Source organism: Heloderma suspectum, chromosome 15 (genome assembly GCF_057233095.1).
Source record: "Heloderma suspectum isolate Gila_16-S chromosome 15, 16-S_ref, whole genome shotgun sequence".
NCBI lineage: Eukaryota > Metazoa > Chordata > Lepidosauria > Squamata > Helodermatidae > Heloderma > Heloderma suspectum.
In genome coordinates, this window is record NC_139472.1 from 4,239,579 (window position 1) to 4,258,591 (window position 19,013).

Sequence of the window (19,013 nt, forward strand, 5' to 3'; positions counted from 1 at the left end):
GGGTTCTTTGGGGTCCCACAGGCAAGGCATCTCTGTGATGGGACTCCTCCATCTGCCCCACAGCTTCTGTGGAAGCAAGGTTTGCTGTGGAATCCCAACCCTCCTCCTTTGAAGAGGTCCCCCCTGAGCTTAGGTTGGCTGGGAGCTTGACCCTGCTAGGGATGTCCATCACCAGGAATCCGGCCCTTTTTGGGCTTGCTGGAGTTTTGTGGTGCCCCCGACTTGGCCTGCATTTGCGAGCTGAGCTGAAGGTTCATTCCTGAAATCCAGGAGCCATTCGTGCGAATTGCAGCCAAAATTTGTGCAAATCATGCAAATTTCAGATGCAATGTGCACAAATTACACAAAGTATGGCCGCAATTTGTGCAACTGGAAATCCGTGAGCTGGCCCAACTTGATGCAGATCGAGTTGGGCAGCTCACAGGAAAGCGAGCTGAAGTCTGGGGGCAGAGCTGACTAATCCCAGATGGATTCCTCTGACATCCCAAGACACCACCTGTCCGATCTCATGGGATGGAGAGCAGGGCCTCTGAGGTTGATTTGAGAGTTTGGGTGGGTTCATACGGGACAAGGCGGTTCATGAGGTAACCTGGACCTCAAGTTTTTGAGGCAACTGCCTGCTGGAATGATGACTCTTCCTGCCTCACTCCCAAGGTCACTTGCGTGCGTGAGCCTCCTTGTCAGACCCTGTCCCCGTCTCCTCATTAACAATCTCTGGGAGCTGCAACGACTGAGTAGCGCTGTTGTGTTCACCCGCCCGGCAAGGTTGAAGATCCATCATTGTAAGGGCTCCAGCTTGGCCTGCTAGAAGAAGGACGATTTTATCGTTAATTGAAGGTGGGATGAGAACAAGATTGAATGAGACAATCGGAGAGCGCTGACTGCCATTCTGACGGTGATAAATGACCCGTATGTGGGTGCCGTTCCTCCCAGGCATCGTGAGGTTTCTCAGAAACTGAGAGAAACCAAAATGGATATATTGGGCCCTCTTTAGCATTGTGTACAAAATCAGGCACAGTATGGAGAAGGTGGCTAGGGAGACATTTTTCTCTCTCATCATACTAGAACCTGGTGGAGTCACCCCATGAAGCTGAATGGTGGGAGATTCAGGACAGATAAAAGGAAGAATTTCTTCACAAAATGCTAAACTATGGAATTTGCTACCACAAGATGTAGAGGTGGCTACCAGCTGGGATGGCTTTAAAAGGGGATTAGATAAATTCAAGAGGGAGATGGCTATCAATGGCTGCTAATTTTGATGGCTCTGTGCTACCTCCAGTATCAGAGGCAGCAAGCCTATGTACACCAGTTGCTGGGGAACACGAGCGGGAGGGTGCTGTTGCACTCGTGTCCTGCTTGTGAGTTCAAGAAAACAGAAGGAGGTGGGCGTCCAGAGTAAATCACAACAAAGAGAAGCAGGTTCTCAGGATGCAAACACTTTTTTTTTTTTTTGGTAGGAAGCCCAACACATTTTGGCCTTCTTCTTGTTTTTAGGCCTTCATCGGGGGGTAGAGAAAAAAGTCTGCAGAATTTTTTCAGCGAAAGATCGTCTCCTGTGTCACCAGTAGATTGACGCAGGAGACAATCTTTTGCTGAAAAAATTCTGCAGACTTTTTTTCTCTACCCTGCAATGAAGGCCTAAAAACAAGAAAAAGGCTGAAACGCATTGGGCTTCCTACAATAATTTGTTTTTACATCCTGGGAACCTGCTTGTGGGTTTCCCGTGGGCAGCTGGTCGGCCACTTTGTGAACAGAATGCTGGACTAGATGGACCCTTGGTCTGATCCAGGAGGGCTATTCCTGTGTTCCTATTGATCACCTCAGCAAAGTTTCAAAAAATGTTTTTAGAAGAGAATAATTAGGGGTAAGTGGATCTGTTGAAATGTTGTGCATAGTTTCATTCTGTTTAACATATACTTTTGATCCACTTTGCCAGTGGAAATTGGTTGGTAGGCTAAAAAGAGGTTATGGTTATTGTCGGCCATTTGTAACTTGTTCTCCAGCTCCATATTTAATAATTAAAATGAATGGTGTGGTGCAGTCCAGCAGGTTTGATTTCCTGATGTGGATACGGTGTGGATGATGATTCCATTCATGGTGCAATCCTATTCAGATTTAGACAGGAAGAAAGTCCGAGAATGCCCAGCATTCCCCAGCCAGCTATGCTGGCTGGGGAATGCTGAGAGTTCTCGGACTTTGTTCTGTCTAAATATGTCCAGAATGGTGCCCTAACCCCTGTTTCAGCTGATCCATTCTGATTTATTACTTGGGCTGGGGGGCTGGGATTGACTGGTGGTTGGGTGAGCAACCAGGCGAGACAGAGATTTTGGAATGGGGAACTGCAATCAAATGTGTATCCCCTTGAATGTAATGGAGAACAGGAACCGCCTTTCGATCTGCCTTCCGATGCAACTCTGATTTACACTGGCGGATCCTGAAAAGCAAGAATGTTGGAGTAGGGGTGGGTGATTTACTCTCTTTCTGGTCCATGTCCAGTTCTTGCATGTTCATCCTTAATTCCATCCTGTTTCCATTTCTACCTGTGATTATTATGATCTTTTAACTGCACGAATAGGACCATTATTTTAATGCTTTTTTCATAAAAACAGAAACGTTTCATAAAAACGTTTTTGTGCGCATTCTACCCTAAAAGAAACATTTGATGCACATTTTATCCTAAACTATGCATTTTGTATGCATTTTAACCTATGTTTGTTTTACAATTACATTGATATCTTGCCTTTTTTCTTCTTGCAAGGAGCCCATTGGCTTACATTGTCCTCCTCCCTTTTATCTTCACAACTGCCCCATGAGGTAGGTTAGGCTGAGAGTCAGTGGCTGGCTCAAAATCAGCCAGAGAGCTTCATGGCCGAGTGGGTTCTTGAACCCGGGTCTCCTGTGTCCCAGTCCAAACACTCTAACCACTACATCACACTGTGTCCGGAGCGCCCTAGCGGCCTCTTTCAGTACACTCCAATAGCCAACTCAAGACACAGATGAAAGGATTCTTTTCAAGGCTTTAATCCTCTTACAACTTAATGACTCTTTCAGATGCTAATCACCAGCGACAAAGCAATGAACAGCAGAGTACCCTATGGTCCGGGCAGGCAGTTGATCCCCGTTTGAAGGAGAATCACTTGAAGACCCTGAACTTACGGGCTAGGGAGAGATCCTCCCTCTTTCCCTTGGGTCCATGGGAGGCGGCCGTTGCTTGCGCACCAAATGGGTGCTACGCCTCCTTTCCGCACTGTCCATCGCTTGTTGCGCCCTGCGTCTGCGTTGAGCGTCTAGCAAGCCCCCCTCCCGCACTTTCTCACTGCCAGGATCACTATCTATCTCAGGAATGCTGGCAGGAGGAATCTCTGCCAGCTGCTGTACCTGTGAGGGATGAGCTGGCTCCTCTCCCATGGATTGCTGATCCTCCTCAGAATCAGAACTGCTGTGGGGTTCTATCGGCTCAGTTTCCACTAGGGATGGCGGAGAATTTCTCCCCGAATCTCCGGGAGGCCGAATGCCAACGCATTTGGCCCCCCAAAATTGTTGGTGAAATTCTCTGCCCCCCGCCCCCCCCCGGGATGGAACTTACCTCCTGCAAATGTCCCTCCCGATGGCGGGTTCCGGCGGCGGTTCGGCGGCGGTTTGGCGGAGGGGGTGGCGGCCGGTCTTCCAACCGGCTGCCACCGCTGCCATTATAAAATAAAGTAAAAAAACCCCAAACACCCGTGATAGGCTACGTAACGATTAACGTAGCCTATCACGGCTAGATTTCCAATGAAAAAAATATTTGCGTTGCCCTTATTTTCGCTGTAGTCTACGTAAATCTTTACGTAGACTACTGGGACCAAATAAGGAACGCAAATGGCGGCGCCCATGGGCGCTGCCATTTGCGTACGTGCTTTTTTTTTTTCCAAAGTCACCCGTGATAGGCTACGTAACGATTTACGTAGCCTATCACGGCTGACTTTGGAAATCTAGCCGTGATAGGCTGTGTAAATCGTTACGTAGCCTATTACGGGTGTTTTTTTTCCCCCCACTTTGTATTTCGCGGCCGGGGAGATGGGGCGCTTCTCCCCGGCATAAATTTCGGCCGGGCGAGGCAGGGCGCCTCCCCCTCGGCCTGAATTTCGGCCGGGCGAGGCGGGGCGCCTCCCCCCCCGGCCTGAACTTCGGGGGGAGAACCGAAGCACCTCCTCCCCACCGCGAAGCAAGGTGCGGGACCAGGTAAGTCCCTTTCGTACATCCCTAGTTTCCATCCTGACGCACTGGCTGAAAATGGTACCATTCCCTTGGATCTAGAACTGTATCACTAAATTCGGGGAAGTATAGAGTGGTGCAAAATATTTGGAGAAGACAGGAAAAAAATACTGAAGGGTTACTGTGTTCCAATTGCCATATTAGTCCAGGAAGTACGAATCGTTTTGGTTTGCTTAAAAATGCGGGACAAATGAAATCCTCAAGTTTCCCTTATTTGAGGCACACTGCAGAGTTTCCTCGGATCTGCTGCTTGTGCCAGGAACCTCCACTGATTTCTTACCTCACCTTAGTAGTTGTTTACATAGAGGAGGTTCACCCTGGAGTTCTGCCTGCTTTTTGAGGAAGACACAGGCCCTGTTCACACATTATGAACATGAATATGGTATTCCTGATGATGGTGGGACTTGCTCCCAAAGTTAGCCTTGCTCCCAAAGTTGGCTGTTCCTCTCTCCCTACTGTCAGGCGTGAGAATCGGGCATGAGACAAGGAGCAAGACGATGTTTGGAGAATTGTGGCCATCTCAAACCGCTCATTTGCCCATCCCTAGCAGGAACTATAGAGCCTGTCCTAGAGTGTTTTCTCCCCCACCCCTGCTATTTTCCTGGGGATTGCCAGGTGGGCTTCAGGGGTGTCCGTAGGCCACACTTTTAGCATCCCTGTCTTATTTTACTATTTATTTTATTTATTATTATTTTACCAGTCTGTGATTGGCCCAAAGTCACCCAGTGAGCTTCCATGGCCGAGTGGGGACTAGAACCTGGATCTCCCAGCTCCCAGTCCAACACTCTAGCCAGTACACCACACTGTCTTAAGGCAAAGAGATATCTTCAATGTCCTCCATGGCTTCATCTATCTGTAGAATGATATGATCCTTTGTGATAGAATCTACACTGTAAAGGTAGAGATGACCACTGTGGAGAAATCAGGCCCTTTGGGGGCTCGCTGGATTTCCCCAGCACCCCCAGCTTGGCTTGCATTTGCAAGCCAAGCCACGGGCTTTCTCAAAAAAATCCAGGAACTTTCTCAGTTTTCCCTCCTTCAATCACCATTTACACACATTGTGGCTGCAATGTACTTGATTCAGGCACGTTTCAGCTGTAATTTGTGCAAATTTCAGCCACGATTTGCACAAATTTCTGCTGTGATTTGCACAAATGTCAGCTGTAATATGCTTAATTGTGCACCAGTTGCACCTGCAATTTGCACAAATTATGCATATTGCATCCAAAATTTGCGTAAATGGCGATTTAAGGGGGGGGAACCAACCCCCAAATCCACGAGCTGGCCCAACCCGTACAGATCGAGTCGGCCAGCTTGCAGGTCAACACGCCAGAGTCCAGGAGCCTGAGCTGCTGAAAGCTCGGTGAACTTCACCCGCCATACAGATTCCTCTGAGATCACTAGGTGAAGGTTTCCCACCTCTTCTAGCCTGTGTGTCTGTCAGGGATGAGTCTAAGCACTCTGAGATGTCTGACAGCTCCGATTCTGAATCAGAGTTGAAACAGCAGCTAGGTCAGAGGCCAGGGGAGTCCTCCCCCCCACCCCGTGAGCCAAAACGTTGGAAGAGAGTCCTCCCAAGACCTTGACCAACAGATGGCCCAGACTGAGTCCCTGCACCCTCCCTCCACCGTGAGAACGCAAGCGTCCAAGGAGGAGGAGGAGGAACAGGGATGTGACATGAGAGACGCTAGGGCACGATGCAAAACAAAGTGGGAAAAGTTAGAGGCAGAGCTCAGACGCTCTGCCCAGATAGCCACTCTTGGAAACCAACATAGGAGGGAGCCACCTGTCAGGGTTGGATCGGAGCCCACAGAGCCCCAAAGCAGTTCTGATTCTGAAGAAGAGTTAGAAATCACGGGAGAGGAACCCACGTGCATTTCAGAGGAGCAGCCAGGGGGAGAGTCCCTCCTGGTACACATTCCTGAGAGTGATAGTGACCCTGGCAGGGAGAGGGTGGAGCAACAGTAGTTTCTGGATGCTAGGTGCCGGGGTACCCTCAAGTGTGAGATGGCGGGCGTTGAGAGGAGGCGCTCAGCCCGCTTGGTGCGACGGCAACAGTGGCGCCCTGATGGACTCTCTCCTCCTAGCCCATAAGTACAGAGGTTTCCCGTCTTCCCCTCCAAATGGAGATCAACTGTTTCCTAAGGCTAGAACCCCCGAGTAGGCAGCTCTCTTAAGTCTCACTCGTAGGATCAAGCAATTAGCATCTGTAAGCATCATTAGGTTGAATGGGAACAAAGCCTTGAGCCCTATTGTCTGCGTATTGATTCTGGCCACCTGAGGATTTCAGAAGGCAGTAGGGGCGACCTCCTGACACCACCCTAAGGGAGGGGCATCCCTGCAAAGCTAGCTGGGCCATGAAGTTGATACCCAAACTGCCCGCAGCTTTCTCCCCCTCTGGTTCGTCTCCTCTGCTTGGAGATTGTTGATTAGTTGTTCAGAGCCTGGGGCAGCCTGAGAATTTTCCTTGAATCTGCATTTGTAGAGAGACTAGGCTCTAGCAAAATAAAGTCATATTTGCCTGACGCCTTGTCTATTGTGGTGTTGATTGTGAAGGGGAAGGATGATCCACGCTTGACAGTGTCCTTCCTCCAGACGTCACCGTGAAAATGACCTCAGTCGGAGAGAGCAGCGTTTACAACAGGGGTGTTGAACCTCTTTCAGCCTAAGGGCTGAAATCAACTTCTGGGGAAGCCACATTCCAGTGGTGGGTGGGGCCAAAGGTGAAAGGGGTGTGGCCAAAATATAAAAAAGCGCCACAAATACCAGCATCTTGTAGCTTAAAACTCTTACCGCCAGTAACCAAACCTTAAGCAAGGCATTTCAGCCTTTTAGGTACAACTGCACGAATGATTGCTGGTCAGAGGGAAAGGAGGTGGAGCCAGAAGAAGGGGCGTGGCCATCTAGGGAATCCCAAATGGGTGGGATTTGGCCCAAGTTACCTCTGGTTTACAACTTCCAAGGCATTGAGCCGAACGTTTCCACCATCACTTGCTGCCCCACTCTCTCCCGCCACCTCTGTGGTGTTTGCCGAAACGCATCATTTGGTGTCCACCTTCAATTCAGCACTGCGGTTCAGGCAAAATATGCCCCCCCCCCGCCCAGTCTTGACAGACCTTGGCAGTTCTTGAAAGGAGTCTGTTCTTCAAGGCCTGGCTCGGAATCAGCTGTCATAATCCAGGCCTTTGTATTCCGAGCCAGGATGCTGGCTGTGGAGCTTCTAATGATAGCTTTGGATGGCTAACTCGGAAATACTTGGAGAGAGATGTGCAGGCAAGATAAGCTGTTTAATTCCCATCCCGGAGAAGGCTTTCTGGCCCTGCTCCCCATCTTATCAGAGAAAATCGCAAATGGACTGCACTTTGGGGCGAAGTGAAACTGCCTAGTCGTGATGGGATAACGTTGTGTTCTCTGCTGTACAGATAATGACCAAGATGGAGGTGGTTGTTCAGAAAGGATGTATCTGTGAAGCCTGGTTCCACTCAGTTTCTCATTTTTCCAACATTAAGTTTGTTCTGTTTCATTTCTGCATTCGTTTGTGACTCCCCCCCACCTAAAAAAGGCTACACATAAATTAGTGCATCTTTTTGTTCACGTTTCTCAAAATGTACACAGTTTTGTATGCACTTTCCCAAATATATGCATTTTTGTATGTGCCTTCTCAAACATATACAGCGATTTCCCCGAATCTAATGCATTTTGTGCGTTCTTTCCCCTAATATACATGTTACTGTGTACACTTTCCCTTAATAGATGCATTTTGCATGCCTTTTCCCCCTCTTGTGTACACTTCTGGGGCGTGCTTTTTGATTTGCGAACTGTACCACAATATTCGGCCAAGTGCGAATATCACCGTATAACCACACCCCAGTTTTTGTGGTGGTTTTAGACGTGTGAATTTGATAAGCTGGCATTAAAATGTAAACCCAATGAATTTCTCACCCATCTGTAGTCGCTGCCATGCCAGGTGAAAGGATTAAGATGGCTGTTGAGGTCAGGATGGAAGCTCCTGTCTGTAGAGTTAATCGCGGAGACAAATTCCAGAGGGGTAGGGAATGGATGCCTTTGAAGACGGTTCAGAAGCTGTAGCTTGTGGAAAATGCAGCAGTCAGATAAGTAGAAGGGACCAAGAGGTCTGAGCATATAACACCGATGAGCCAAAACAGAACTGGATTTCCTAGCGATGGACAACCCTAGTTGGACTATTTGTCCATGCAGCCAAGTACCGTCTGCTTTGACTGGAAGTGTCTCTCCAGAGTCTCAGGCAGAGAAGGGTCACCTGCTACACGATCTTTCTAACTGGAGAACCCAGGTATTGAACCTGGTACCTTCTGTGTATAAATCAGGTGTTCTATTGCTCAATTACGATCCCTTTACATATTGGGCTTATTAAAAGCACCCAGTAACCAACCTGGTGCCTTCTAGCTGTTTTGGACTACAACTCCCATACTCCCTGACAGGCTGGAGCTGATGAGAATTGTAGTCCAAAACATCTGCAGGACACCAGGTTGTCTACTCCTTCTGTAAATAACAGAGTGATACATTCTCCATGAACTCGCTTTGAAATGCCGCAGTAGCCCGTTTTGTGGCTTCTAGTCTCGGTCTGCTTTAGTGCAATGCTTGCATCAAGACAGCAGATGTTTCACACAGAGGCCGCATTCAGATGTAATGCTAAACTATGTTTTTCCATTGTGGGAACGAGCTGTAGCTTCCCCATGCTGCCTGCTCTATTGGCATGTGATTAACTGCTGTTTAGTGTTACACCGCAACCAATGAACTGTGGTGAAGTTGAACTTTGGTTTGTTGAAACATGCCAGCTTTGTAAACCAAGGTCTGAGGTTGACCGCCTAGTTAAGTTTAACCACAGTTCAAAAGCTTTTGCTTCTGTTTTCGATGAACTGCAGTTTAGTGTTATGCTGGAACCTTAAACTGTGGTTAGGTTGAACTATGGTTTGTTGAAACAAGCCAGTTTCATAACCCAAGCTTTGAAGTTAGCTGGTTCACGAAAGCATCATTAAGTTTAACCATAGTTGGCAAGGGCTCTGACACAACATCAAGCTGCAGTTAATCAAAACGGGTCGGGAAATGAACGTTTCTGATCTCCTCGCTGCTACACTGAAGAAGGGGTGGAGGAAACATACATGCCTGAGGATTGTTGCAGCTCCTTGCCATAACGATAAACCACAGTTTATTGTTACATCTGAACACAGCTGTAGTGTAGAGACCTGATGTGCAGATTTCTTCTTTCAGTTCCTTTGTCCCTATTAAACTGTGATGTGGCCTGGGTGGGTTGACCTACAAATTGGATTGGGCCAGCCTGTTGATACTTAATTGCCTCTTGTTTTCTACATCCCATGGATGAATGCTTCCCCCCCACCCACAGATCTGCTCTTTTAAATGACTGTTTCTTGAATTTCCCAGTATCTGATTAGATTACAGGAGGCAGAAAGGGTCTCCTGGGAGGACAGGGGTGGTTCACTGGTTTCTGAGTCCATCTGTCAGGAGAAGGGTTGCCATCCTCTCAGGAGAGTTTCCTAAGCTGTGTTTTTCTTCTTCTTTTCCAAATAGCATTTTTTTTTTAACCTAATAATGGCTGGATAGTCTTTGAGAGGGTCTTTTGTTTCCCTTGTACAATAATGCACATAAACTAGATGGTACATTCCAGGTTTTTTTTTTTTAAGCATTCCAAGAATACATGAGGGACTTTGGCTGTCTGAATCTCATCCTTCAAGAGCTGCCAGAGGCCAGAATTTCATAAAACGAGTTGGATATGCAGCAAAATGCTGCAGTGCAAAGTGATTCTGTTCAGGGTGCCAGCCATGCCCTTTTCCAGGGTATGCCATTCCGTCCCTCTTGGTTTTTGGTTCGGCACACAACGGGTAACATTCCATGATCACTGACCATGCTTAGTCCTCATTGGGTGGGGAGTTTTGGTCCCCCCTCCTTAGTGTTCCCCCCCAATAAATTGTATACTTCTGCATACTTTGGGGTTACCCTACGCACACAGATACCTCCCCTCTTGTCCGCAGGTGGTATTATTTTGCCTACATAACCATCCAAACTCTGGGAATGAGTTTGCTATTAGTCTGTGGAGTTATTGGTCTGGGAAGTACCCCCTTTTCTCCTCTGCATTGATACCAGAAAGTGAAAGCCTTTGGCATCCCTTGCTGAAGCCAAACCTACTGCACTCTACGAATGTGCAGCCCTAGATAGACGCCTAGGTTAGCTAGTCTTGGCTATGAACGGAGCTATGCCTGAAGTTTTTGTAAGTTGTGGCAAGACATCAGAGCCAGTAGGCCTGGATTCCGGGAAGAGAAGATGGCGGCAGTGATGGAAAGAGTAAACATGGACTCCGCTGCAGCAAGGTGTGTTGATGGCCACCAACTCAGGTGGCTTTAAAAGGGGATTAGATAGATGCACGGAGGAGGAAAAGGCTACTAATGACTACTTCTCATGAGGACTAGATGGAACCTTCTGGATCAGAAGCAACGTTCTCGGAATCCCACTTACTGGGGAACAATGAGCAAGAGCGATTGCCCCCATCTCCCGCTTAGGGTGGCCATCTGTTCTCTTTTACACTGGACAGTCCTCTGTTTGAAGAGCTGACAGAGGACCATCCTCTATTTGAAGGGCCGTCCTGGCCATTTCTGGCCTAATGATAAAGAACCCAAAGAACTATTACCCATCAACAGTTATCACCTGAACAGCAGACTGAACAGGCAGGAACACTGTTTGCCTGGGTAGTCTTCTGCATGATGGTGAGATGGACTGTATTTCTATTTAAATTTAGGGATGTACGAAAGTCACTTACCTTCTTACGAAATTGATTCATGGTGGGGGGGAGGCGCGCTGTCCCTCCCCCCGAAATTCTGCCCGGGGGGGAGGCGCTCCGTCCCTCCCCCCCAAAATTCTGGCCGGGGGGGAGGCGCTCCGTCCCTTCCCCCCGAATCCTGGCTGGCCGGGTGCGCAAATGGCGGTGGCCGTAGCCGCCGCCGTTTGCGTCCCTGCAGTCAGCCGTGATAGGCTACGTAAATGTTTACGTAGCCTATCACGGCTGATTTAAAAGAAAAAAAAAACCGCGCGTACGCAAATGGCGGCGCCGATGGGCACCGCCATTTGCGTTCCTTATTTTGACACGTCTTAGTCTACATAAACGTTTACGTAGACTACGGCGAAAATAAGGGGAATGCAAATAGCGTCGCGTCTATGCTATTTGCGTTCCCCTTATTTTCGCCGTCTTAGTCTACGTAAATGTTTACGTAGACTAAGACGTGTCAAAATAAGGAATGCAAATGGCGGCGCCCATCGGCGCCGCCATTTGCGTACGCGCGGGTTTTTTTTTTCTTTTAAATCAGCTGTGATAGGCTATGTAAACATTTACGTAGCCTATCACGGTCTTTTTTAAAAATCTAGCCATGATAGGCTACGTAAATCTTTATGTAGCCTATCAGTTTTTTTTTTTTTTACTGGAAATGGCAGTGGTGGCAGCTGGTTGGAAGACCAGCCGCTGCAGCCGCCGCCGCTGAACCGCCGCCGAACCGCTGCCGGAGCCGCTGCCGCCAGGAGGATTTGCCCAAGGTAAGTCCCGTCCCGGGGGGGGCAGGGGGGCAGACCCTTTCACCACCGATTTCGGGGGGCCAAATGCGCTTGCATTCGGCCTCCCCGAGGTTAGTGGCCTAACCTCTGACATCCCTATTTAAATTATAATAATGGCTTTAATGTTGTATATATTTTATATTGTTTTGTTGTGTGCTCCTTGGTTTTAATTTTTGTGAACTGCCCAGAGAGCTTCGGCTATTGGGCGGTATAGAAATGAAATGAAAAAAACACACGTATTTCTAAATTTGCATCTATAGATATCAATTGTATCTATAGATATAAATCCAGAGATATAAATTAGCATACAGTTAGGCCTCATCTGGAGTACTGCGTCCAGTTCTGGGCACCACACTTTAAGAAGGATGCAGACAAACTGGAGAGGGTTCAGAGGAGGGCAACAAAGATGATCAGGGGACCGGAAACAAAGCCCTATGAGGAGAGACTGAAAGAACTGGGCCTGTTTAGCCTTGAGAAGAGAAGACTGAGGGGAGGTAGGATAGTGCTCTTTAAGTACTTGAAAGGTTGTCCCAGAGAGGAAGACTGGGATCTCTTCTCGATCATCCCAGAGTGCAGGACACGGAATAATGGGCTCAAGTTCCAGGAAGCCAGATTCCGGCTGAACCTCAGGAAAAACGTCCTGACTGTCAGAGCAATATGACAATGGAACCCATTCCCTAGGGAGGTGGTGGTCTCTCCCACACTGGAGGCGTTCAAAATGAGGCTGGACAGCCACCTGTCAGGGATGCTTTGACTTCGATTCCTGCACTGAGCAGGGGTTGGACTCGATGGTCTTGAGGCCCCTTCCAATCCTACTCTTCTGTGATTCTATGATATGCAAATGTTATGCACATTTGAGTCCTCTTTGGTTTTTGATGCATTTCCTCTTTTTTAGCCATTCATAAGTGGCCACCCTGCTTCCGTGGACATCAAATTGGCCACTTGTGGAGAACAGGATGTTGGACTGCTACATACATCTTTGGTCTGACCCAGCAGGGCTCTTCTTATGTCCTGATGTTCTCCAGGAAGCAGTTGCTGGTTTGTGTGGACTGTTGATGCAACCCAAGTGCATCCTCCTGCTCAGTGTCAGATCTACCATGCTGGATGCAACTCTAGTATCCCTGGCAGATGGCCGTGTAGCCTCGGGTTAAGTCTCTCCAGTGAAGGAGAGCCTGAGGCCTCCCAGGGAAGCCTGTTTCACGGTCAACAGCTCTTATCGAAGCCTTTTCTCTGCTTGCTGAATAGTGTCTCTGTTTACTCTGCAATAGCTCTTCCTGAATTAATTGGAAGGGCACGTGCTCAGTGCCAGGATGAGGCACTTTCCTGCCCTAAATGGAGCCCAAATGCTGCTAGGACCAACTCTTTAAAAAGTCTCAGTGTACCAATCAGACACCATTTCCTGCCCCCTGCTGCGTGGAAGGGCCAGCACTGTGGATTCTTTTGGTTGATGATATTCGAAAAAACATCACTGACTTATAACGTGCATCAGCCCTAGACAACGAACCTCAGCAGTTGCAGCACAGGCAACGGTAGTCTGGACACCACATGGTGCCTTAGTGTTCAGGTAGGTGCATTTATATGTATGCGCATTACAGCCGAGACAGTTGGGACATGCCACAACAAGTTGCAGTATGCAGAGGTTCTGTTCAGGATTCCAGCCAGCCTGCGTGCCTGCTCAGGCTCCTGTCCAGGGGCTAACTCTTGATGAACAACATCCAGGCCTGTGCTCTTCCCTCGTAGGTTCCTGATCTTTAAATTTATTTCTTTCTTCCATCATGGAACTCAAAGTGGTGACATGTGGTTCCCAGTGGTCTCCCCACAAAGCACTGACCAGACCCAGGCCTGCTTAGCTTCAGCACAATAGCTGCCTCCTGTGCCTTCAGACCATGCCTGGGACTGGTCTTGGATAGCAGTGCCCATCACTGGGAAATCAGGTTCTTTTTTGGCTCGATGGAGTTCCGTGGGGTGTACAGCTCACTTTGCGTCTGTGAGCCAAGCTGTGGCCTGTTCCCCAAACTCTAGGAACGTCTTTTGAGCAGTTTTTTTAAAAAGTTCTGCAATGTGCACAAATTACGGCTGAATTTATGCGAACCATGGCCAAATTTGCACAAATTTCAGCCAAGTTTGCATAAATCACACACATTTGGCCATAATTTGTGTGAATTCGGACGTAATTTGGGCAAAGCCAGATGTAATTTGGGCAAATCCCTCAGAAATTTGTGCAAATTGCAGAACCTTCTCCCCCCCACAATATGCTGAAATTTCCCAGAAAATTCTGGCCCAGAAAGCTGTAGATCGAGTTGGGTGCTGCAGTGGGAACCGAAATGAAATCCCTAGTCTTGAACCACACAGGCCTCCAAATTGAGGCTGATGTCAAATCAAAGACTGTCTTCAGATAGCCCTTCAAATAAAGGATTGCCCTCTGTAAACTAGGACATGGGGCCACCCTAGATCTTGCCCAAGGGCCGTCGAAAAACCAACAGCCCCCTCCATCCCACACTTTCCCATCCCAAACAATCTGTAGCTGTTTTTCTCTTGTTGGGGTTATTTCCGGTCTTGAAGACACACCAGGAAAAAACACCCGCTTGAAAAAAAAAACCCCGTGTGTGTCTGAGAGAGGGAGAGAGAAATACAGACAGGAAGGAAAATCCAGCTTCCCTCTTCCTTCCAACAAATATTGTACTTTAAAGTGCCCCTGAACCTTGCCTCTTTATTCAGCAGTAGATCTGAACCTTCAGACGGGTCTGCCCGCTGTCACGTGTCTGGGTTGGGACCCAGTTTACCTCATCCTGTGACCCCGTAATGTGCGAAGTCACCCGAAGTCCCCGTACCGGGGTGGGTTGGGGGTGGGCAAGAGTTCAACGGCTTCAACGGAAACCAGTCCTCTCGCTCGGGCTTAATCTAATACAGCCTTGTGTTTGCATTTGTGGTTTCTGCTTATGAATCAGAGAAAGGCGGAGGGAGAGAGCAAAAGAGAAAGGAGAGACCCAGACCTCAGGCTAACTATATCCCCCCTCAGAGAGCCTTGAGTGAAAGCGGCTTGTTTTTTCTGGCAGAAGGCGGAGGCCTCAGCAGACGGCATCCCATTGCTATTCAGCATTACAAAAAGAAAACGGCAGAACGTGTGGTTCTGGGGGTCTTTTCATCAGGCTCGTTTCTTCTTTAACAGGCTGAACAAGAAGGAGAAAGATACCTGGGCGGTTTAAGAGAGCAATTGTTGTTGCATGTTAAATTGCATATGCAATGCCAGCCAAGAAAGACATTGGGTATTCAAAGATGGCTGCCCAATGTAAACAAACATGGTGGCCACCTCAACAACCGGGCCTCCACCATGGAGATACTGAGAGAGCTAAGGTACAGCGTAGTGGTGCAGTGCTATGAGCTGGGAAGCCCCGTGTTTGAATTTCACCTCGGCCATAAATTCAAAAGAAAGCCAGCAAAGTGCAGTGGGTTGGAGTATCGAGCTGGGTGTGGAGTGACCTGGGTTCACATCCCCCTCAGCCATGAAGTTCAGTAGATGACTTTGGGCCAATCACCATCTCTTGGTCTAGCCTACCTCACAGGGTTGTTGTGAGAATAAAATGGTGTGTCTGTGTAGGGGGTCCGACCGTAACCTGGGCCCGAACTGTTTAGGGCATGGCTAGGCAACCTTTGGCCCTCCAATTATATTGGACTGTAAATCCCATAATCCCTGGCTAGGGCTTCTGGGAACTGTCATCCAAAATATCTGGAAAGCACCCGATTGCATAGCTGTGGTTTAGGGCTTTACAAGCCTAGAGTTAGGGTTTATTGTCTTTAAACCAGACAGTCCTTCAACAAGGGGCCACTCTATCCCTAACTCTATAACAGACCACCTATATGATCCCCCCTCAAAACTCACCTTTTCCATGACATCTTTGGCCTAACCACTTGGTCTTCATCACTAAAATAAAGCTTAGGTGTGGGTTACTGTGTTTGAAATTTTCGTCCCGTTTTCCCTTTCCTTGTCATCTCATCCATTTTCAAAATATTGATTGGGAGCTCCTTGCGGGCGGGGACCTGTTGCTTTAGTTTTGCTTGTGCAACACACTGTATACAACAATGGTGCCATGTATACACAGAAGAGTTGGAAATCAATAGACAATGACTCAGATAACTGGACTAGTTCTATTGTTTATTGGAATAGCAATTGTGGACAGATTAGTTGGACAGAAATCTGTTTTGGTATCTGAGAAGGTATTCTCCACTGTATACTTGTTGCTGCCTTCTAATAAAATATATATTTTTTAAAAATAACAGTGCTATGTAAATTGATCCTAATATGTTGTTGTTGTAGGGTCACTGATGGAATGGAATTAAGGAAGAAGGCGGTTTCAAAATATTTTTAATAGATCAATAAAATCCTCGTAATTGTACTATCTGTCAGAAATTAACCTGGGTCTGTCAGGAAATCAATCGAGGGGGTAAGAAAAGACGAGAAGGTGGCTGTTCAGCACCTCACTGTTTTCTGTTAATAGTATTTTGTTTTTGTTTGTTTTTTTAAACCATGAGGTATAACCATGAGGTATAAACGTGGAGAGATCGGACTGTTTGGATTATTAGGAGATTAGCCAATCAAAATGATAGACTGCCATTTTGGCGTTGACAATGGGATGCCAACGGGAAGAAGCACAGAGGGTCGGATTGTTGCCAACGCTTTGTTGGAGAAGCCGTGAGAGGAATTAAGACTCTTTAGTTCAAAGGGCAGCAAATGTCAGTTGGGTTCTGGTCCGGAATCTGGTTTACTGTTTGCCAGTATGCCGAGGAGAAATCGTGCTGTTTTTTGCTCCTGCGCCCAAAACTGTTTGCATACTTATTAAGGATCAAGAACCACCTTTAAAATACGTTGCCGCCGGATTCAGCCGAATTGAGACCCCAGGCAGGTCGGATGCACTGCATCCCAGACATACGGTAGGGGGTGAGGTGGGTGGGGAAATAACTCACCTTCCCTGCCCCCTCCATTGCTGGAAGCCTGTGGAAATTATAATTGAATCATAAACTGGGAATTAAAATAAGGCTGCAGTCCTACTTGAAAGTTACCCACATCACCCCACCCCACCCAAATCAGTAGGGCAGCGGCTTCAGAGAAAAAATACATTTGGAATAGGATTGTCTTTTCTGTTTCAGAAATCTGTGTATGGGACCAAGATCCGTCTGGTAATTTTTATTATTTATTTATTTGTTTATTTATTTTACATTTCCTGCAAGGGTGGCATATATGGTCTCCCTCATTTTGTCCTCATAATAACCTGTGACATAGGCTAGGTTGAGAGACAGTGACTGGTCCAAAGTCACCCAGCTCAGCTTTATGGTTCAGCAGGATTTGAACCCAGCACTAGTCCAACCTTCTAACCACTTACTGTACCAGGTGTAAGCAACTTGGTGCCCTCCAGATGTTTTAGACTGTTATATACTTCTTCCCTCCTGATCCCCTTTTCCTTTTGTGTCATGATTTTTTTTTTTTATTGTTAGCCAGCATGGCAGGGGCTGACCTGTTCGCATCGATTATAGGTAAGTGGCTCTGGGAGCCTTTCTGGCTGAGGACAGGTCTAAAAATCTTCAAATAAATGAATAATACCTGATTGGGGGATATTTTTTTTTCAGTTCACATTTTAATACAAATGTATCTAATTTTGCACTTTTGAACCACTATGTGAACCAAAACTCAGTTATACTTCGAAATTCACACTTCCCTGAATTTTGCAATGAAGTTCTCTGATCCAAAAAATGCATACAAAACTGTGTATGTTCGGGAAATAGCATAAAAAATGCAGAGAGCTTTGGCTGTTGGGTGGCACAGAACTGTAATAAATAATGAATAATATTAGGGAAATTGCTTGCAAAAATGAGGAGGAGGAGAAGGAAAATTGCTTGCAAAAATGTGTCTATTAGACAAACATGCCTGTATTAGGAGATATATGCACAAAAATGCTTATGAATTTTCAAGCAAAAGTAAACAACCCAAAATTCTCAAGGTTCAGGACAAACCCAATTTAAGACAGGAACATTTTCAAAGTTTGAGATGAACCAAACTGGAAAAACGAGAAGCTGAGAAAAAACAAAATGGACAGATGAATCCACCCCTATTCTTGGCTATTCTGGTTGGGGCTTATGGGACTTGTAGTCCAACACACTGAGAGGGCACCAGGTTGGGCTATGCATGAGGATGCCCCTTGCCAGGAAGTCTGGCCCTTTTGGGGCTCACTAGATTTCCATGGCACCGCTGACTTGGGTTTTCCCAGAAATCCAGGTACTTTTTCACGTTTTTTTTTTTTTTGCATAAATAGATATTTCCGCAAATTGCAGCCACAATTTGCGTAATTTGTGCAAATCTTGGCTGCAGTTGCAATTTGCTCAAGCACCTATTTACACAAGTAAAAGGAAATAAATACAACCCAGCAGTTAGCCCGACTCACTGCAGAGCAAGTCGGACCAGCCGACGGAAGTTGGAACAGAGTCCAAGGGGCTGAGCCGACGAAAGCCCATCGAACTCCACCCCACAACTGGATTCCTCCAACATCCCTAACTATGCAATACTTTGCCCCCTCTTCGAGGGATGGATGATGGATCCAGCCAGTTCATTGCTCACCCGGGAGCCACAGAGCTCGCTGAGATGGTCCAGTGTGAGGAAATAATTCACGGCAGAGAGATTCGTTGGAGGGCCCGTTGCAGAGAACATAGCTATTAGTGTTAAAACTGACAATTGCGTTCCTGTTGCGGAGGCCAGGAGAGAGAGCGAGAAAGCAAGAGTGAGACAGAGAGCGAGAGACAGAGGAAGAGAATGAATATCGTCTACCAGGCCTCAAAAATGCTCCAGTGTTCATCGGAAACAAAGCAAAAGCCATTAGCATCCAATGAGCTTAAAAATAAATAAATAATCAAACCGGGCGGGAGTGGGTGTGAATCAGCTATCAGTTGCAAAAGGCCTGGTCTCTACAGAGCGATGGAGTTGTCAATTGTCGCAGACTCGATGGCAGGGCACAAACGAAGGATTGTGTGCATCTCTGATGTGGAGGGGTGGTGCTCGTCGCTGCCAAGGAAGGGACACCTGCAACCCATCGCCCGGCTAGCCGGCTTGGGAAAGGGTTAAAGCGCTTCCGCCAGAGCGTCTCTGCTTTTCACGCTTCCGAGGCCCAGCAGACAGT

At 47.4% G+C, this 19,013-nt stretch overlaps 1 protein-coding gene across 1 annotated transcript in view; it reads left to right on the forward strand.

Moving 5' to 3' along the window:
• The window catches only part of ACAP3 (ArfGAP with coiled-coil, ankyrin repeat and PH domains 3), a 175,658-nt gene that overhangs the window by 19,465 nt on the left and 137,180 nt on the right, over positions 1-19,013 (forward strand). The gene's annotated exons all lie outside the window — the stretch shown is intronic.